Genomic DNA, 20,985 nt, shown 5'->3' with positions numbered 1-20,985 from the left:
CCCCCGTGTCTACACCAAGGTGACCCCTAAAACTTTCTCACCCAAGTTGGAGCTCCTATGGCTGCCGGGGGCAAGAAGCGGGACGCGAGGACGGAGCCTCCGGGCGGCTTCCCCGAGCCGGTGGGCGCGTCCGCAGGCGGGGCCCCAGGGCCAGCGCGCCTTAACCCCACAGCAGCCGCAGGCACAGCCCCAGATGCTTGCCCAGCCCCCTCTGGGCCAGGCTGCGCCCCATGGCCAGGACCTGGAGGCCTCCTCACACCCGCCCGGCCCTGAGGCACTCAGGGCCTGTGAGCAGAGGCGACACAGACACCAGGCACACACAATGCGACCGTGGATAAGAAAGCGCCGGGGAGGAAGGAGCTGAAGGCAAGAGGCGCTGCTGTCCGGAGGTGATGGCACTTGAGTTGGGCTGTGGGGTATGAAATAGGAGTTGGCCAGGAGGAAAGAGAACAGGCAGCAGGAAGAACAAGTGCAAAGGTTCCATGGCATAAAAACTCTCAGTGGATTCGGGAGTTTATTCGATTGGCCTCTGGATGAGCAGCATCTCTGCCGGGTGCAGGGAACTATCATAAAATTATGTCCAGCAAGACCCCTTGTCCAGAGCTCTGCAGACACAGGCTGGTGTGAAGAATAAAGGAGGAATGCACCGGGCCCAGGCTCATCCCAAGGTCCACTGTGTAAGGCCCCTGCAGGCCCTGCTCTCTCTCCGTGAGTGAAGGAAGACGTGTCCATCCCCAGGAAATTAGAGAAACTGAGCAACGTTGAGGATGCAGACAGGCCTTGGAGGTGACAGGTTTGTTGAGATGCAGATGATGGGTCACAGGACTTGGAAAGCGGTAAATGCCAGTGACCCCCCCCCCCCAAAGAGTATAACACCTTCTGTCCAGCCGGCGTGGCTCAGTGGTTGAGCCTTGACCTAAGAACCAGGAGGTCTCGGTTTGATTCCTGGTCAGGGCACATGCCTGAATTGCGGGCTCGATCCCCAGTGTGGGGTGTGCAGGAGGTAGTGGATGGATTATTCTCTCTCATCATTGGTGTTTCTAGCTCACTCTCACTCTCCCTTCCTCTCTGAAATCAATAAGAATATGTTAAAATAAAATAAAAAGCACCTTCTCCTTAGTCAGCCTGGCTCCTTAGTCAGCCTGGCTCCTGCTCATGGGTCACCTCCTCCAGTAAAGCTTCCCTGCCCCTGCCAGTAGTTAAGGCTTCGCTGTCCTCAGCCCCAGCCCAAGCCTAACTTCCCTGTTGAAGGAGTGGTGGTTGGTGGTGACATTCACTAGAAGGCATGCCCAGGAGAAGGGCACGGTACCCATGGGGGCCAAAGCCAGTTGGCAACAGTGATGAATTCCATTTAGGACTGACTGACTCGAGGTGCCTAGCGACACCATCAAAGGAGCTGGGGCTGTGGGCTTGGAAGGGAATGTTAACAGGGCTCTGCCTAGTTGTGAGGTGCAAAGGTGCTATTCTCAGGTGAGGGGGCACATTGGGATCAGGGGTTCCTAACCCTTTTTTTGACTCACAAAACATTCCTGGGAAATTTTAAATAATTTTGCCATTTTTTGATAGTATGCAATAAAGATTTTGATTTAAAATATCTTCTATCTTTGGACTATGAAAGATTGTATTATAAAGTTCACTTAAAATAGAATTTTAAATAACATTCATGATACGTGAAGACAAATTTCTATTTTTCACATTTAGCATGATGTTTATATTTAATTATGTTTAAAAAGCATGAGTCTATGGCCAATAAATATAAAAAGTGATTATATTGTGATTTAGAGACCTAATGTACTTAGGAACATAGTTTGAAACTTGCACTTGGGTTAGACAACGTCAGCAGCCAGAGGGATTGTTTAAAAACAATCACAAAAACTGAATCACAATGCTAAAATCACTGCCAAACTCATGGCGGCACCCCCTGATTGGCCCCTATTCCGAGCGATTTTCCTCCAGAATTTTTAGGGGCTGGCATTACCCCTTCTTTCAGAAGACCTTCCCTGTTCACCCAATCTGAAATAGCCCCATCCCAGTCAATGTCTACATCATCATCTAGTTGCTCTTCCTTTCAAAGCACTTCACACTCCCCAAAAGGATCTGTGTTTGTGTTTGTTTAGTTGTTTATGATTTGTATCTCCTACCAGACTGGAAGTTTCAGGAGAGCTGGCATCAAGCCAGCCTTGATCACAGCTCTTTCTTCAGCATCTATCATGGGCCCTGGCACCAGCTGAGTAGGGGATCAGTAAATATGGCTGTTGCTGTGACTTCAAAAATATAGGAAACCAGTGTTCATGGCCCAGTGCTTAGAAGTTTTAAGTTCAAAATTGTAGCTGTTTTTGACTGAAAAATAAATCACATGCACATAGCCGAAAATTCAAATAGCGCTTTGCCACACTTTCATGCTTGTTGGGATAGGACAGGCTGTTCCGTGGTCTTTTGGTTATCTATTACTTAATGCGGCCATTTTTTTTTACTATCTCTCATGATTCAGAGTGTTGGCAGAGTTCAGCTGGGCGTCTCTTATGTGGTTCCAGTCACAACCAGCAGCGGAGTCATCAGGGGACTCAGCTGATTTGGTTGCTAATGACAGCTCTCTCGTTTGTCTGGCGAGAGAGGTTGGCAGTTAGCTAGGACAATTAGAACTGTGCCTCCATGTGGCTTAGGTTTCTCAGGGCATGGTGGCTACGTTCTGAGAGGGAGCATTCAAAGCAAACATTCCATTGATCAAAACAGTCACAGTCCAGCCCAGATTCCAGGACAGGAGACAGAGACCCAGCTTTCAGTGAAAGGAGTGTCAAAAAATGTGTGGCCATCTTTCATCCACCACATATGGTACCAAATAAACCTGCATACTTCAGTGGCTTAACGTAACAAAGGTTGGCTTCTCAGTACATCACAATGTGAGGTGGACAGTGTTGGCGTGCTCTCCGCCTCCAGCAGTACTCAGATCCCAGGGGCTTCCACCCAGTATCTCCACCAAAGTTCTTTGATCCCAACTGCTCAGATGGGAGCGAGGCTGGGAGTTAGGGGAGTGGGGAAAAGATTCACAATGACATTTACTGCCTTGGAGCTGAAGTGACACATTCCTCTGTCCACATTCCCATTGGCGAGATCGTATCACCCAGGAAGGTTGGGAAATGTAATCTTCCCATGTTCCCTGGAAAAGAAAAACGGGTGTGAACACATCATTGTTGCTGACACACACTAATTTCCCAGTCTCCTTCTCTAGAATAATCACCATTAATAATTTAGTGTGTATCCTTCCAGAAATATGTATGCATGTCCAAACATTTAAAAACATAAATGTAGCCCTAGCCGATTTGGCTCAGTGGATAGAGGGTCGGCCTGAGGACCAGAGGGTCCCGGGTACGATTCCAGTCAAGGGTATGTATCTCGGTTGCAGGCTCCTCCCCGCCTGGGCCTCGGTCAGGGCTCATGTAGGAGGCAACCAATCAATGTGTTTCTCTCACATCGATGTTTCTCTCTCTCTCTCTCTCTTCCACTCTCCCTAGCAAAATCAATGGAAAAATATCTTCAGGTGAGGATTAACAACAATAAAAAACATAAATGTAGCATTTACACACTGTTGCTTCTTTACATAGCAATATATTTTCAATATATCTTAGAGAACATTGCATATCAGAATAAATAGATCTACTTTATTCCTTTTATGCCTATAAAACATTTCATTGTGTGGATGGACTATAGTTTACCTAATCAGTCCTCTATTGATAAACATTTAGACTATTTCTAATTATTTGCTGTTACTATGTGACATCATACAGTCTTATTTATACTTAGATCTCTGCTTACCTATGTTAGTGAACATGTAGGAAAGTTTCAATAAATAATATTTAGAATAGTATATATATTCAGTGTTAACATATAACTCAAGGGATATCCAATTAGGAAAGGTAGTAAAAATGAAGTCATTCACAACAGCAACTAAAACTAATCTATAACAATAAAAGCATAATATGCTAATTAGACCAGACAGCCAAATGACCTTCCAGATGAAGCCATGGCAGCAGGGGCCAAGGCAGAGGTGGTTAGGAGTGATCAGGCAGGCAGGCAAGCAGTTAGGGGCAATCAGGCAGGCATGCAGAGTGGTTAGGGGCAATCAGGCAGGCAAGCGAGTGGTTAGGGGCCAGTGCTCTCAGGATCAGGCCTAAACTGGCAGTCGGACATCCCCCGAGGGGTCCCAGATTGCTACAGGGTGCAGGATGGGCTGAGGGACCCCCCCCCCCCCGACTCATGCACAAATTTCATGCACTGGGCCTCTAGTATGCTTAGGAATATACCCAAGGAGGGGGCGGGGGGGAGTACAAATGAACAACATAAATTAACTTGAATGTTTGTATCATAATGTGATCAATTAAAATAACTGAAGGACCTAAAAGAATACCTAATGAAAGAAAATATATAACATGTTTAGTGTTGGGAAGACTAAAAATAAAATTGTAATTTACACAAATCATGAATTCAATATATCCCAATTGATGAGATATCCTTTTTTGTGGATCTTGACAAGTTGTTTCTAAAATTCATTTCAAAAAGAATACTCAAGAAAAATGTTTTTAAGAATGAGGGAAAAACTTATAATGAAAATGGTATGCTGTTGCGTCAGAAATAAGCAAGACTCATAACAGAATAGAGACCAGAAATATCCTCCTGTGTAGGAATTTAATTTATGATGAAGGTGGCATCTCAAAAGGCTGGATATAGGACTACCATATGCCCCAGCATTTCCACTCCTAGGAATATATCCATAGAATTGAAAACAGGGCCTGGCCTGAGTGGCTCAGTTGGTTGAGCATTGTCCTGTGTACCAAGAGGTTGCTGGTTCGATTCCTGGTCAGGTCACATACCTGGGCATGTATGGAAAGCAACAGATCATTTCTCTCACATCAGTGTTTCTCTCTCTCTTCCTTCCTCTCTCTAAGCATGTCCTTGGGTCAGGACTGAAAAAAAAGAAAGAATTGAAAGCAAGGACTCAGAAAGATACTTGCATACCCTTGTTCATCATAACATTATTCACAATAGTCAAAAGACAGAAACAACTCAAATGTCCATCAACAGATGAACAGATAAACAAAATGTGCATATACATATAGTGGAATATTATTTAGCCACAAAAAGGAATGAAATTTAGATACATGCTACAATATATATGAAACTTAAAAACAAATGCTATGTGAAATAGGTCAGACAATAAGAAATATTATATGGTTTCACCTTATCAAATATATACAATAAGAATATTAATGGAAACAGAAAGTAGATTGAGGTTGTCAGGCGCTGAGAGGAGGGAGAAATGAGAAGTTATTGCTTAATTTTTACATAATTTCTGTTTGGGCTGATGAAAGAGTTTTGGAAATAGTAGTGATGGTTACATAATATTGTGAATGCAATTAACACCACTGAATTGTACACTTCAAAATGGCTCAAGTGGCCATTTTTATGCTATATATATTTTACCACCACATAACAAAAACTCATTCAAAAAAAGAGAAAGACACTATATAAAAAGTAAAAAGAGAAGCAGTAAATGAGGAGAAAATACTTGTAACATATACAGTAGTCCCCATCCACCATTTTGCTTTTCATGGCTTCAGTTACCCAAAAATATTATGAAAAGTTTCAGAAATAAACAACAATTCGTAAGTTTTAAATTACACACCCTCTGAGTAGTAGGATAAATCTTGCACCTTCCTGCTCTTTCCTACCGGGATGTGACTCATTCTTTGTCCAGGGTATCCATGCCGTATATGCTCCCTGCCCATTAATTATTTAGTAGCTATCTTGGTTATCAGACCAACTGTCAAGGTGTCACAGTGCTTGTGTTCAAATAACCTTTATTTTCCTTAATAGTTTCCCCAAAGTATAAGAGTAATGATGGCAGCAGTTTGGTTATGCCAAAGAGAAGCCATAAACTTTATTATGGTTGTGTATGTATAGGGAAAAAAAACATAGTATATTATGAATTCAGTACTATCCATAGTTTCAGGCATTCACTGGGGGGTCTTGGATTGTATCCCTTCAGATAAGGGAAGACTACTGTATAGCCAATTAGTAAAATCCAGAAGATATAAAGAACTTCCACAAGTCAACTAAAGAACAGAAAACCCCTGTAAAAATGGACAATGACTTTTATCAAAAGAAAGAAAACAATGCCCACAAAAAATAAAACTATGCATTATTAGTGAAGTGCAAGTTAAAGTATGAATAAGAGGCCATTTTTTCACTCATCAGATTGCCAGAAATTAAGAAATGGAAGGCGAGCTGTCCCCTCAGGAGCTCACCCATGCCTTTCTTCCCTTTCAGGCATGCATCTCCTAGACTCTAAGGTTCCCCACAAGACTGCAACCAGGGGAGCATCATCCCAGGCCAACTCCCTCAACCCACCTCCAAAGCCCTCTTCTCTGCGACTTTCCCGTGCGCCAACGCAGCCCTGTCCCGCTCTCCATTTCACTGTTCCCAGCTTTAATACACATACTCTCAAAATAAAAAATTAAACAAAGAAATGGAATAATATTCAGAGTTGGTTAGGATGTGAGGAAGTGGAATCCATCATTCCTGCTGGTGGGAGTATAAATAGGTCTAACTTTTTGGGAGAGCACTTTGTGTCTCTCTCTCTCTCTCTCTCTCTCTCTCTCTCTCTCTCTCTCTCTCTCTCTCTCGTGCACACACACACACACACACACACACACACACACCCCCTTGGACCCAGCAGTTGCTCTGCAGTGTGTGACAGGACAAATAGTTACATATGTCATGGTACATCCACAGGATGGAATTCAATGAAATACAAAGGAGCTAGATCTGTGTGTCCTAACATTGGAAATATATGTCTGAAATGCTTTCTAATATTTCTTGAAATCCAACATGTTTTGTTTCTTTTTAACACGTTTATTTTTTTGTTTCTAATTTCTTATCTAAAAGGTTCAGACTGCTGTTTACAAACAGTTTTCACAAATGACACCTGGGGGAACGGGTTACCTTTTATTCCTGGTACATAAAAAGCCAAACAGGGTATGATTGTTGCTCTTCTTTTTTCTTTTTCTTAGCCATGTTTGCAGTCTTAGTGACGCCTGGATATGCTTTGTATCAGTTTTCTTTAAAAAAAAATTTTTTTAATTTTCATTTTATTAAGGCCTTACAGATGCTGACTAGATACCTTAACAACAGTTTTTAATTGTCCAGAGAAATTACAGCTGCTTAAATAAAGCCTAAAGTATTTGGCTTCCTTGGGTATTTCTGCCATACTGTTCCCACAGAGCTGCTGTTAGTTTAATAACAGAGTAGCTGTTAAAACAATATTTTTTTCTTTTTTAAAAGATAATTCTTTATTGTTTAAACTGCAGTGGTTCTCAACCTTCCGGCCCTTTAAATACAGTTCCTCATGTGACCCAACCATAAAATTATTTTCATTGCTACCTCATAACTGTAATGTTGCTACTGTTATAAATCGTAATGTACATATCTGATATGCAGGATGGTCTTAGGTGACCCCTGTGAAAGGGTCGTTCGACCGCCAAAGGGGTCAAGACCCACAGGTTGAGAACCGCTGGTTTAAAGTATTACATATGTACCCTTTAACCCCCATAAGCCCCGCCCCTGCCCCTCCCGCAAGCCCTCACCACCCCATTGTCTGTGTGCATGGGTCATGCATATACCCATACAAGGTCCTGGGTTGATTACCTCCCACCCATCCACCCTCCCCCGCCTTTGTTTGGATAAATGCAAGGATCTGAGGTCACAATCACATTGAGGCAAATTCACAGGCTTATTTTTTTATGCCTTCTTTAATTAGTTGTTTGTGTCTATAACCAGTGGTCCACCAAAGATTATAAATTAAATTATATAGAACTAAAAATTAGACAGTTTAAAAGTGTGAAATGGCCAAAACACTTAGGGTTTGAGGGAAATGAGTTCATCTGTCATTAATGGGGTCTGGGGACCCCTGACCTTCCCTACATGCCACATGCACGTACTACTGACTATTTCTTTGAAGGAAAAACAACTTTGGGATGGGGTGAACTGAAACTGCACCCACCACGGGGAGGAACCTGTGATTTGGGCATCCTTCCATATGGGCCAATGTGAAAAATGCTCTGATACGGGCAGAAACGGGGAACATGAACCCTTCTATTTCCTAATGCAGTCTTCTCTGGTAGATGAGATGGAGCAGAGTGGAGTGGAATGAAGTAGCAAGAGCGTTCTTCACAAAGAAGTTAAATCCTCAAGATGTAGAAGTGTGCTTGGTTTCAGCCTGGAGGAAACCGGGCACAGCCCAAAGGAAGCTTCCTCCCACAGCACTCACCCTCCCTCCGGCAGCAGACAGACCACATGTCCCCAAACAGCCCCCTCCCCACAGAGCGCTTCCAAGCTGGCCCCAGGGAAAGCCGCTAGGCTCTGTGAAGGCAGGTGGCGGTGAAATTCCTGAGGCACTAGAGGGACTGGGGACTGGATGGGGACAGATACGACTGGACCGGAAGGGTTTCAAGGAGGAAGACCATGAGAGATACGGAGAAAGAAAGAGGAGACAGGTGGAAGGAATCTCCTCTGCAGCCTCCTCCTTGAGGCTCTGCCCTTTGGTTGAAGGGCCAAGGAAGGGGCAGAAAAATTCAGGTCCAGTTTCTACCTGTCCTTGCCCACTCCCCCTGCCCCACCCCAGACTCCTCCCAACTCTCTAAGGTTTTAGGACACTGACCTATGTAAAAAATTTGATTCAGTATGATGCAGTTTGAGGACAGTGGGTGAAGCGGAACCTGGCCCAGGTGAGAGTGTCCCTACTCATCTCAAGGTCAGAGGTGGTCAGTGCCTAGTTCTTACTTGGAACACAGTAGTGAGAGTGGTTGCTCTACCCCCTGCCCTACCCCCCCCCCCCAAATAAAAAAGTTTTGTTTTGAACACACTGAGTTTAAGGGACCTGTAAGTCAACCAGAAGGTGTCCCAGAGGCAGCAGAAAGGCCCGAGCTGGAAGTTGGGGAGTCATCAGCCTATGGATGAAAGTGAATTAGGTTATCTAAAAAGAGTATGTGGAGTGACTGAACCTGGAGGATACCAGGATTCCAGACTGCTCTAGCCCACTCAGCCAAAGCTTGCCAGGGACACACCCAGAGTCCAACAAAGTCAGCTTTACTGATCCATTGCAATGAGGAAGACAACAAACCAGAAGAACCATGTGCTGTCCCACTGAACACAAAGGAAAAGTAAGTTATAGGCTTTAAGAGAGGTGAAGGGTAGGCGGCATTTATTATCTATTTGTTTATTTTTATCCTCAAGATTGTATTGTCACATAATAAAACAAAATATGAAGCTTAGCCCAGCTGGTGTGGCTCAGTGGTTGAGCATTGACCCATGAACCAGATTTTCCAGTCAGGGCACCTGCCCAAGTTTTGGGCTTGATCCCCAGTAGGGGGCGTGCAGGAGGCAGCCAATTGATTCTCTCTCATTGACATTTCTATCTCTCTCCCTCTCCCTTCCTCTCTCTGAAATCCATTAAAAGATTTGTTTTATTTTATTTTTATTATAAAAATATATTTTTTAAAAAAAGAAAAAAATATGAAACTTAGAACTGGATCACTTGGCCCTTTCTCTTCTTATCTCCCAGTTCAAAATGCTTGGGTCTCTTAGTAGCCAGCACTCTCTTAGATCTGCAGTTGGGCTCACCGCATTCAGGCCTCAGCACAATCTTTGTAGTTTTAGCCATTTTGCAGAAAATCGGCTTAGTCTGCCCACCATAGCCACTTTGCTTCCTGTCATGCTGCTGCTTTCCCTGGTCATAGGGAGTCCTTGCCCAACTGTGTCACTTTGTGGGGCGGATGCTTGCCACACTTCCTGCCGAAAGTCTGGCAGGTTTTAGGAATGTTCGCCATGTTTGCAAGAGCGCTATCAGCACAGAAAAGCTAGGTGACATTTAAGTGAAGCAATATTTTGATGGCTCAAAGCAAATAGCTGTGTATAAAGCGGCCAACATCAGGTCTGAATTACTAAGTGAACCCAGAGCACTGTTTGCTTGGAAAGAATGAAGTTAAGGTGAATGTGGTATATTATGTTCAGAAATCTTGTCTGAATCTCTGTTCCTGGGTTGTAAGCCCTGTCTGCTTAGTGGTTTGGATCCTCCAGGTTGGAGTTTCAGTCTTACTTATATAATTTCAAACAGCAGAGTTTCTGATAGTCTATGATTTTAGAAAACAAAGTTGCTCAGTGAGTAAGAAAGAAGTAGTTTCTCAAAAGATAGTGTGTTACGACATTTTATAACTGCAGTATGTCCTTGGGAAAAATTTTACAGCTAAGGAATCTGCAAAGATTAAGAGTGGTGAGTAGGGCCTAATATATAGTGAGAGAAGATGGTTTGACTTGGGGTGGTGGGCACACAGTGCAATACACAGAGCTTGTAAATAGAATGATACACTTGAAACCTATATGATCCTATTAATCAATGTCACCCCAATAAGTTTAACAAAAAATTCAAAATAAAAGAGCAGTGAGTAGGCAGGAAGAAAACTGAAGTGTAAGTCTCACAAAGCAGGAAGATGATGGTTGGTGCTGAATGCTAAGAGGTCTAGTTTACTGCGACACTGTCCACTAGGGTAGGCACTAGCCACAGGTGGCTATTTAAATGTAATTAAAAGTGATTAACTAAATTTAAATTATTTAAAGAATACAATTAATTAAATAAAAACATTTTTATTTCTCCATGGCACTTAGCCGCATGTCAAGTGTTCGGTCGGCACAGACTAGTCCCTATTGTACTATTACAGAGAACATTTCGATCACCCCACACACGTTCTACTCAACCTCAGTAGGAGAACTGAGAGCCCTTGGCGATGTGGATGCCTGTTGAGAGGAGTCTCCAAGGAGTTATGGGGGTGAAAGCCCTGTAGGAAGTGCATACTGGTAATGAGTAGTATTCTTTCTTTTCTTTTTAAAAAATATATATTTTATCGATTTTCTACAGGGAGGAAGGGAGAGGGATAGAGAGTTAGAAACATCGATGAGAGAGAGACATCGATCAGCTGCCTCCCGCACACCCACACTAAGGATGTGCCCGCAACCCAGGTACATGCCCCCCGACTGGAATCGAACCTGGGACCCTTCAGTCCGCAGGCCGACCCTCCAGCCACTGAGCCAAGCCAGTTAGGGCGAGTAGTATTCTTTCTAAACGCAGCTCTAACAACACTACTCTCATCCTATGACAGCTACTGTGTATTACGTACCTCGAACACGCAAGGCGAAGACCAGAGCACGCAATTCAACTGCTCTAACTCATTTCTCTGCCAGCACAAACCCACTACGGTCCTCAAACTCCATCTCCCGCCATGCCCCGGGCCCGTCTGCGTCTCTGTCTCTTGGGCTTCTGGGAAATGTAGTTTTTACAGCGTTCCAACTCCAGAAAGGTTCTAGCCCTGAACTAAGGCTCCCACGAGGCAGTGCATGGGCCATTCTGGTCTAATTCACTGCGGCCGCCATGTCTGCCGTGAGGGGGCGCCAGAACCGGCACCCGAGGTTTAGTGAACCGGTGACGGAGACGCTGGAGTCCCAGGAGAGGAGGAGGGTAGAGACCGAGCTGTTGCTTCTTCCTGTCATTTCTCAGATCGCCGCTGCTGCGGGTCTTTGGAGACGCCTCGGAGCTGACAGGGGCCCCAGGGAGCTCACTGCAGTACTTGGGGCCGACAACATGCAGCGTGAGGACATTGGGCAGCCCCGGCTGGAAGCGCAGGCGCAAATGCAGGAGGACCTGGCGGCCTCTGTAAACACCAAAGAGCGCCTGCGCAAGCTGAGCGACACGGGATGGACACCTGGGGGCGCCTTAGCCAAGATAACAGAATTAGTAACTGTCCGTCTTTTTTTGTTGTCCTTTCTCTGTGGTTTGCAAAGCACAGCTTCCTTCATTGCCTTAGTTTGATCCTCACAGCAGCCCTGTTGCAGATTGGGCAACGGGTCAGAGAAAGTCACACAGCCAGGGTCCTAGTATAATAGAGTTCGAAGGACCAGAGATGGATGGTTCAGGATTCACAGACTCTAGCCCAGGCTCTGCCTGGGACTTACTGTGTGACCTTGGGCAATCAGGTCCTTTGGGAACCTAAGCCTTCTCATTTGTAAATGGAAGTAGGTTGTTGGGAGGATCACATCTGATGCAGGAGTGAAACTAAACTCCCAAGCAGTCTATAAGGGCAAAATATTATTAGTCAGGTGATTGCAGATTGAGGGGCCCATTTCCTCTTTCTACAGATTGCAAAACTGAGGGCCTCAAAGGTGCAGGAGCTTGCTCTACAGGTATCAGCAGTCTGTCAACAAGGGCTGAAGCCTAGCCCTCCTGCCTTTGGTCCTGGAGCCTTTCCCTGCACCAAGGATTAGTGTTTTTGTTTAATACTGTCTTAGACACACAGACTACCCTGAGGGCATGGAGGAGACTCTAGTTCCAATCCTTCTACCCAACCTAGGCCTAATGGAAGAGAGCCTTGCTCTGTTGAGATGGCTACAAGAAGCAGGAAACTAAGAAAGATCTGGAGAAAGAACAGTGTAGCTGGATCTGTACAGACCCTGCCTCTCAGGATAGTGGCCCAGGTAAGGGGAGGAGTCCAGGTGGGACAGATGTGGGCGTAGTTCTAAGGGATCAGACTCTGAATGGAAAGGAATAGGAGGGTATTGGGCTCTGTTTCTGAACGTGGGAGGAACTAGGCACTCAGGTGACTCCAGGTGGGGCCAGCAGCGGCTGAAGTTGATACCCTGGCTGCTTGAGTAATGATGAGAGAAAGGGATGCACATTGAACTGAGGCTGTAGGAGCCTCTCTCCCAGTCAGGTGGAATAGCCAGGTGGCACCATGGACACACCATACAGCCCCCAGGATCAGGCAGATGCCCAGCTGGGAAGTGAATTTTTCTGTCTCTGAAATGATGGAGCTAGGCTGTACCTAGGTGTTCCTCTCTGGAGTGCACTTAGAGGTTCTAGGGATAGGCGGGGGGAGGGCCTGGGATGAGGTCTGGTTGCAGATGGGTCCCCCTGCTCCGGCAAGTCATGAAAGGCAAGTATTTGTAGAAATGGAAATCCAAGATCCTCCCCACATCCAAGTATCTATTTCTCTGGATCTTCACTAATCTCTGTTTTCATTGGGGGAAACTGAGGCTAAAGAAGGAAAGGACTCTGTTAAGTTTTACCCCAACACACAGGAGTTGGGGTACAACTGAACTAGGATAGGGATCTTTCCATTACATGGCAGCAATCAAACATCTTCATCAAACATTTATTGAGTCTCTAATGTATACTCGGGGCAGAGCCACCTTGGGGTAGCAAGCAGAAGCCAAGATTGTAGTCAAACCTGGCTCTTAACCAGCCTTCCCAGTGACTTAATGCCTCGTGTCATTCACTACCTTCTCTGAGCATTGACTTGTCTGTAAAGTGTCGTGGGGGGGGGGGGGGGATGTTGGGGAGGAGTAGGAAACCTTATCCAGGGCTGTCTCGAGGTATAACTATGAATTAAAGAAGTTAAGACTTGTTAAGTGCATAGAAGAGCACCAGGCACATGTTCCAAGCTCGGTAAACGTTAGCCACTGTTGTTACTGATGAACACAGGGTTGAGGCTCGCTGCAGACAGGGTTCTTCTAGAGCCAAGCAGCGGCAGAGATGCTGCAGCCCCAGGTATGCTCGTCTCTCAGACACCTACACTCTGTGCCCTGAGAGCCTACGTTTCTGGAGCCAAGGGGGAAACCCATATCCCCATTTCATCCTCTAGCACTGGTCACCTGGCAGAGAACAGGCGCCTCAAGTGTTTACACTGTTTATACCTCCTCATGCAACATGATTCCCTTCCCCACAGCCTGAGGTCTAGAGTTAAGCTGTACATTACAGCCCCCGTCAGTCAGACCAGGACCAGACCCTATACTCTTCCCAGCCCCTTCAGGGTGTGGGTCATGCAGGGCAGAAGTTAAAAAAAAAATTTTAAAAAAGGCTGCCAATATAAACTGATGAACAAAAATAGATCCAGAGACAGAAGCATGGAACAGACGATCAAACCTCAGAGGGAAGGCAGGGGAAGGTGGGGGGAGGGGCGAGAGATCAACCACAGGACTTACATGCATGCATATAAGCATAACCAATGGACATAGACAATAGGGGGGGTTAGGGCCTGTGCTGGGGGGCGGGAGCGGGCTGAGAGAGTTCAATGGGGGGAAAAGGAGACATATGTAATACTTTCAACAACAAAGAATTTTTTTAAAAAAGGTTGCTGGCAGGGGCTTGGCCTGTGTCCCCAGAGCAAAAAAGGAGGAGGGCTAGAGGGGAGCCTAGACAGGATACAGGGCCTAATAATGTCAGATATCCTGCCCCTGCCCTGTTTGAAGGTGGAGATCTGGCTCAGTCCTCATTTCAACTGCGGTTCAAACCCCTTATTTATGGAGGAGGAAAGAGAAACCTAGAGTAGCCAGGAACTCACCAAGAGCCTCCAGGTGGGAATGAGACTCTACCTGGCAACTAACTTGGAGGGGCAGGTCTTGGCTCCCTCTCTCCTTCCCCACTGCCACCACAGTCCTGCTTGGAGTCAGCTCTCCCCCCCCCCCCCCATATGGCCCCCTGGGTAGGTTCTGGTTGGGGAGCGGCAGGGTGGAGGGGAGTGTTTGGAAAGGTAAGGGGAGGCAGACAGACATGGTCAGAGAGAAGCCCAGTGCTGACCTGAGGGATGGGGGCGTGGACTGGGGTGTGGTGGCTGCTGCAGGATTTGTAGGGCCTTATTAATCAGTCTGAGGCAGCAGAGGTTGGAAATACCGTGGGAGCACAATCCTGGAGGAGGGAGCAAAGCAGATTCAAGAATGAGTCACAGAGCCCAAGCCCTAAATTTAGAAGGTGCTGAAGGAGGCAGCCTCCCCTGGGGAACCCTGTGGAGATGCTGCTGACCCAGAGCCTCAGGGCAGGGGGCAGTGGTTGGCAGGCGGTGCCTGCACATCAGTGCCTTGGGAGGAGAAAAACAGTCATTTTGTGTTGCCTCCTAGGCATTTCACAGGATGTCAACCCTGCTCACACCCAGAGTCTGGACGTTTAAATAAGGGCCTGGAGCTTAGGATCCTGCCACAAGTCCCTGCCTTGCTTTTCCCAGGCACATTTTTAAATGACCACTCAGAGTTGAGCCTGTGAAAAAATTAGTGCCTTTGCTCCGACCACCTCATAGATAATGGGTGCTTCTTGCTATCCGGTTCTTCATCTCTTGCTCTCTTGTGACCTGGGACAGAGAACTGCGCTTCCTCCCTCCCCCTCATGGTGCTCCCTCACTTCTGGGATCTGCAAGTAATAAATCTTGTGACTACTTCCTTTGTGTTAATGTATTGAAACTGGGCCTTCAATCAAAAGGGCCCCTGGGTTTTCACTTCTCCAAAGTGGGAGCTCTGATGCCAGTGTGGGTGGCTTGTGTTCCCTCATTCAACAGGTCATAATCTGCATATTCTTCATACACCAGCTCTGAGGTTTCCAATGCGTGCCCTATAACGTGGAGCCTGGCTTCGGCCCATTCCAGGCGTGGGTTTTGCCTCAGAATGAACCCTGACCTAGGGCAGAGCTTTTAGCCTCACTCTCAGAGCCCCTATGGAGCCTTGCTCACACCAGCTGTGAACCAGCCTCTGGAGCAGCGGTTCTCAACCTGTGGGTCGAGACCCCTTTGGGGGTCGAACGACCCTTTCACAGGGGTCGCCTAAGACCATCGGAAAACACATATATAATTACATATTGTTTTGTGATTAATCACTATGCTTTAATTATGTTCAATTTGTAGCAATGAAATTGGGGGTCACCACAACATGAGGAACTGTATTAAAGGGTCGCGGCATTAGGAAGGTTGAGAACCACTGCGTCTGGAGTATGGACAGTTCACTCCTGTCTAGCCCACTGCCTGGTCATGGCCAAGCTCCCTGTGTCCCTGTGTCCTGCTGCTGTCCTAGCAACCAGTTGTCAGACATTGAGGAGGGTGCTCTGGAGATGCAAGGAGCCACTGAGTGTAGAATTCTTAAAGGGGACTCAGGCCTTTGACAACTGTCTGGAATTGGGGGTAAGGGAGGGGGACAACATGTCATAGTGCCCTCCTCTGCTTTTTGTTCAATCCCCAGGCTCCAGGTGAACCAAGGCTGTTATGTTTTTATTTTATTTTTTAAAATATAGGGAGAGAGATAGAGAGCTAGAAACATCGATGAGAGAGAAACATTGATCAGCTGCCTCCTGCACACCCCCTACTGGGGATGTGCCTGCAACCAAGGTACATGCCCTTGACCGGAATTGAACCTGGGGCCTTTCAGTCCACAGGCCGAAGCTCTATCCACTGAGCCAAACCGGTTAGGGCTTGTTTTTATTTTATTTTTTTAAATATTTTTTTTATTGATTTCAGAGAGAGGAAGGGAGAAAAACATCACTGATAAGAGAGAATCGTTGATCAGCTGCCTCCTGCATGCCCCCTACTGGGGATTGAGTCTGAAACCCGGGCATGTGCCCTGACCAATCACTCTGGCAACCTTTCAGGGCACAGGACTATGCCCAACCAACTGAGCCACACTGGCCACGGTGAGCCCAGGCTGTTTAGTTTCCTCCAGCTCAGGAGAAGAGGGAGGCACTGCCTTCAGGTCGAGCATCAAAGACATAGGAAAGAGGCCAGGCCTTGGACACAGATGTTGTCACCAATCCCTGTGGGTCAAGGACTTGAAATCAGGATCATTCTGTCCATTGTTGATCACGCCAGTAGAACAAAACTGTGTTCAGTAAAGCAGATCAGAAACTTTATTCTTTGGCCCAGGAATGGAGAAGGATGATCTTGTGCTCTAAAGATGCCTTCTTCCTGATTCTGGGGACTTAGGAAAGTCTTAAAGGGTTTGAGGGGGAGTTAGGAAGTCTCAGGGGCAGAGATTTCTGAGAAAATGGAGTTCCCAGATTTCGAAGGGAGCATGTGCTGTCCCCAAACATGCTTGGAACATGCCTAGCCATACACCACGTCTCATTTTAATGTTAAATCTACCCGTTGGGTGTGATTTTTTTAGTATACTAGTGAAATTTCCTCAAAGGGTCCTTTGGAAAGGGGTTTCAGAATCCATCTTGGGTCTTTCTGGAGCAAACCGGTTTCTTAGTTGTGGTCCTTGGGTTTCTTATCTGGTTCCTGGTGGCAGGCTTAGCTAGCCTCCTTGGAATTACTGTCTTCTCTTGACAAGTTCAACCTGCTTATGTCAGAGGATATGTTGGGGAGAATACACGAAAATTAATGGAAGTTTAAAATTACTAATATGGTGGCACAACCCAACGACAATGCCAGACAGGAATGAGGGGGCTCCGGAGACCAGAGCTGATAGCAGGCTCTGGCCGGGTAGCTTAGTTGGTTAGAGCAAAGTTCTGACGTGCAAAGGTTTCAGGTTTGACCAATGGGAAGGGTACATACAAGAATCCACTCATGAGCCCTGGCCGGTTTGGCTCAGTAGATAGAGTGTTGGCCTGCGGACTGAAGGGTCCCAGGTCTGGCTCTGGTCAAGGGCACAAGCCCGGGTTGTGGGTTCGATCCCTAGCATGGGGCGTGCAGGAGGCAGCCGATCATATGAGATGTTTCTCTCTCTCGCTCCCTCTCTCTCTCTCTCTCTCTCTCTCTCTCTCTCTCTCTCCCCCCCCCTTCCTCTCTGAAATCAATAAAAATATATATTTTTTACAAAAGAATCAACTAATGAACGCATAAATAAGTGCGACAACAAATCGATGTCTCTCTCTCTCTCAAGTCAATAAATATTTTTTAAAAAGAAAACACATTTAAAAAAGAAAAGAGCCGGTAACAGCTGTGGTATTTATGGAGCACTCGTTGTGTGCCAGTCATGGTGCTGAACACTCCATGTGCATGAACTCACTTCATCCCCGTTGCAATGAAGTAAATCCACACTAGTCTACCCATTTTAGAAATGGGGAAACTGAGACACAGAGAGATTCAGTAAATTGTTCTAGGTCACACAATATGAGGCTCTACCCAGACAGTTTGGCTCCCTGGCCAAGCTCTTAGCCATTATGCTAGACTATTGAGAAGGGATTTCCCCACATCTGTCTCATCCTCCCCCCACCCCCTGCCCTCCAGTCCCTAATGCTAGAGCCCTGGGAGCTGCCCTCTGGGCCTGCAGGGTCCTACTGCCCAGGCAACCTGGGCCTAGGGCAGTGATGGCGAACCTATGACACGTGTGTCAGAGGTGACACGGGAACTCATGTTTTTTGGTTGATTTTTCTTTGTTAAATGGCATTTAAATATATAAAATAAATACCAAAAATATAAGTCTTTGTTTTACTATGGTTGCAAATATCAAAAAATTTCTATATGTGACACGGCGCCAGAGTTAAATTAGGGTTTTTCCAAATGCTGACACGCCGAGCTCAAAAGGTTCACCATCACTGGCTTAGGGGGACGGAGGAATCTAATAACCCCGCCACCACCGTGCAGGACTTTACAATTAAAGAGACCTCCCACCTGCCTCAGCCCAGTGGGGAGGCATCTTGAGCATCACCATTTGACAGAAAAACAGGCCTACGTTGGGCAAGGCCCAGAGCAGAACCATGGAGACTCCCGCTTTGGGAGGTCCTCAGGCCCAGATGGACCCTCACACCCCTTCCCGCTGGGTCTCCCTGCTGCTGCTGTTTATTGGGTACCGATACCTGCAGGATCCCACTTCGATTGCTGTGTCAATGCAACCTTCTGAAAGCCATAGCGTTTCCTGTCACATGTCCCTGACCCACCTGCCTGACTCCAGGCCCTCCCCTCAGAAGGATGAGGTTGCCTGGCCCTTCTACCAGGGCCAGGACTGCAGCCCTGGGACAGAGCAGGCCCCTTTTCTGGCAGCCCACACAACTTCCTTCTTATGGTTTCTTATTTTTTAATCTCAAGGCTGGCCCTCAGCACCCTGACTCAGGACAGTTTCCACCCTGAGGGAGTAGAGGGTCTTGGGGGAGCATTTAGGATCACCCTTTGGATAGTAGGAGGGGTGGGGGTCCACCTCCAAAGCCCATAGGCCATTATTGTTCCTGAGGGAGAAGTTCCTCTGAGAGCCCTGCTGAAGGAGCTGGGACCTTCCCACGTGTCAATGTAAGAAATGTCCAAACCTATAGGGAATTTTTATGAGTTTATTTGAGCCAAAACTGATGACGATTGCCGGAAAGCAAGATCTCAGATCTGGAGGAGGACAGTTTTGCAGTTTCTTTTGTGCCTTTGAAATGAAGGAGGGAAGTAAGGCAGATTATGTGAAGATGGGAGAAAGCAAGGTGGGGATAGGATTGCAGGACAGTTAATTATGTGCTCTCTTGAGGGTTAATACCCCCTCAGAGGGGATTACTTCTGGCATTTCAGCGGTGTGTTAACCTAGATGCACAAGAACAATGGACAGGGCTTGCTTAGAACCTTTCACTAAAGAAGTTATAGGCCTGGGCATGACTACCCACCATGACCTGCCCAGTTAGGAATTTATGATCAGATCACCCGGTGAGGTTACTTTCCATAGCACCCCGCTCCCCGCCTTTTTAAAATTGATTTCAGAGAGGAAGGAAGAGGGGAGGGAGAGAGAGATAGAAACATCAATAATGAAAGGGAATTATTGATTGGCTGCCTCTTGCACGCCCACTACTGGCAATCGAGCCTGCAACCTGGGCTTGTGCCCTTGACTGGAATCGAACCCGGGACCCTTCAGTCCACAGGCCAACACTCTATCCACTGAGCCAAACAGGCTAGCCCCCCCCCCCCCCCGCTTTTTTTTTTTTCTATCCACAAGGCTGGCCCTCAGCACCCTGACTCAGAACAGTTTCCACCCTAAGGGAGTAGAAGGGGCATGCAGGAGGCAGCCGCTGAGGGGACTGGTGAGCAACTGTGCAGCACTTCAAGGCTTTGTGATGTCGGCGTGGCAGTACCTCAGGCATCAGACTGCCTGATTTAGCAAATATTCGGGACATACTTATATTAAAAATGATTCTTTGCTTATCTGAAAACCAAATTTCACTAGGTGTCCGATGCTTTATCTGATGATCTACTTGAGTGCTCTGGGTAACCGAGCATGCCTAAGCAAGCCTGAGATGGTGTGTGGCTGTGGGGGACTGTGACAGGACATCAGAGATGGTCTGTGGCTGTGACAGAGTCACCAGGAGTGAGGATGTGGGTAACTGACTATCTCTCTGTGACTCTCTCAGGCTCTAGCAGTGCTCCCTCAAGGCAGCGTTAGGGCTGTGGGCTGTTTGCTGAGGGAGGCCCAGCAGGGGTAGGAGGCCCGCCCTGGGCAAACACTTAGATCCGGCTCCAGAAGGGACTGGATGCAGAGCCTGTGGCCACCAGATTGTAAAGGACATGTCCTCCTCAAGGCCAAGCCAGCCCTGGGGGCCTTAGAGTACTCTGCCCTGGGCCTTTCAGAGAGGCCTCTGGAACCACCTCTCTACTCTGCTACTTCCTGGTGACATCACACAGGTCATTGCACAATCTTCTAGAACAGTGCCCCCAGAATACTGCCTTGTTGCCCTAGGCAACCTGGAAAATTTCTCCACCCAAACTGGCAGGCCCAGTTACCCTGAGGAGGTGGTGAGGGTGGGGAGGAGTCAGGGGGGGCCTTCTCCTCATGTCCCAGAGGGAGATCCAGGCAGCCATCCATATGTCTGACTAGATGGTGAGTAGGAGGGGGTACCCAGGAGCAAGTCAAGACTGGGTTGGGGCCCAGGGTGGGGGCTGAATCTTGAGGCAGAGAGGGAGTGGGGACTGTGCCAAGGTCACCCCCAGGGTAGTGAAAGGGGTGTCATGTAATGGGGGACAGGAACAGAGTCTTGGGTTAAGAGCTGGGAGACCAAGATTATTATTTTTTAATATATCTTTTTATTGTTGACTAGAGGCCCGGTGGGGCAGTCCCTCAGCCCGGCTTGCACCCTCTCGCAGACTGGGAACAGCGCTTTCCCTGTGGGAGCGCACTGACCACCAGGGGGAAGCTCCTGCGTTGAGCGTCTGCCCCCTGATGGTCAGT

At 47.0% G+C, this 20,985-nt stretch overlaps 1 protein-coding gene across 2 annotated transcripts in view; it reads left to right on the top strand.

Annotated features, from left to right (window-relative positions):
- Window positions 1-20,985, top strand: part of STARD10 (StAR related lipid transfer domain containing 10) — a 52,172-nt gene that overhangs the window by 6,209 nt on the left and 24,978 nt on the right. The window contains exon 1 of one of the 2 annotated variants that reach the window (XM_081098711.1): window positions 20,552-20,637. The exons of the other annotated variant lie outside the window; for it this stretch is intronic. The gene's annotated coding sequence lies outside the window, so the exon portion shown is untranslated. Of the gene's footprint in view, window positions 1-20,551; window positions 20,638-20,985 lie in introns of those variants that run through there. 2 annotated transcript variants of the gene reach the window in all.

The sequence above is a fragment of the Myotis nattereri genome, assembly GCF_964212035.1.
Source record: "Myotis nattereri genome assembly, chromosome: 9".
In the NCBI taxonomy this organism is placed as follows: domain Eukaryota; kingdom Metazoa; phylum Chordata; class Mammalia; order Chiroptera; family Vespertilionidae; genus Myotis; species Myotis nattereri.
This window is presented reverse-complemented; position numbering and strand designations above follow the sequence as displayed.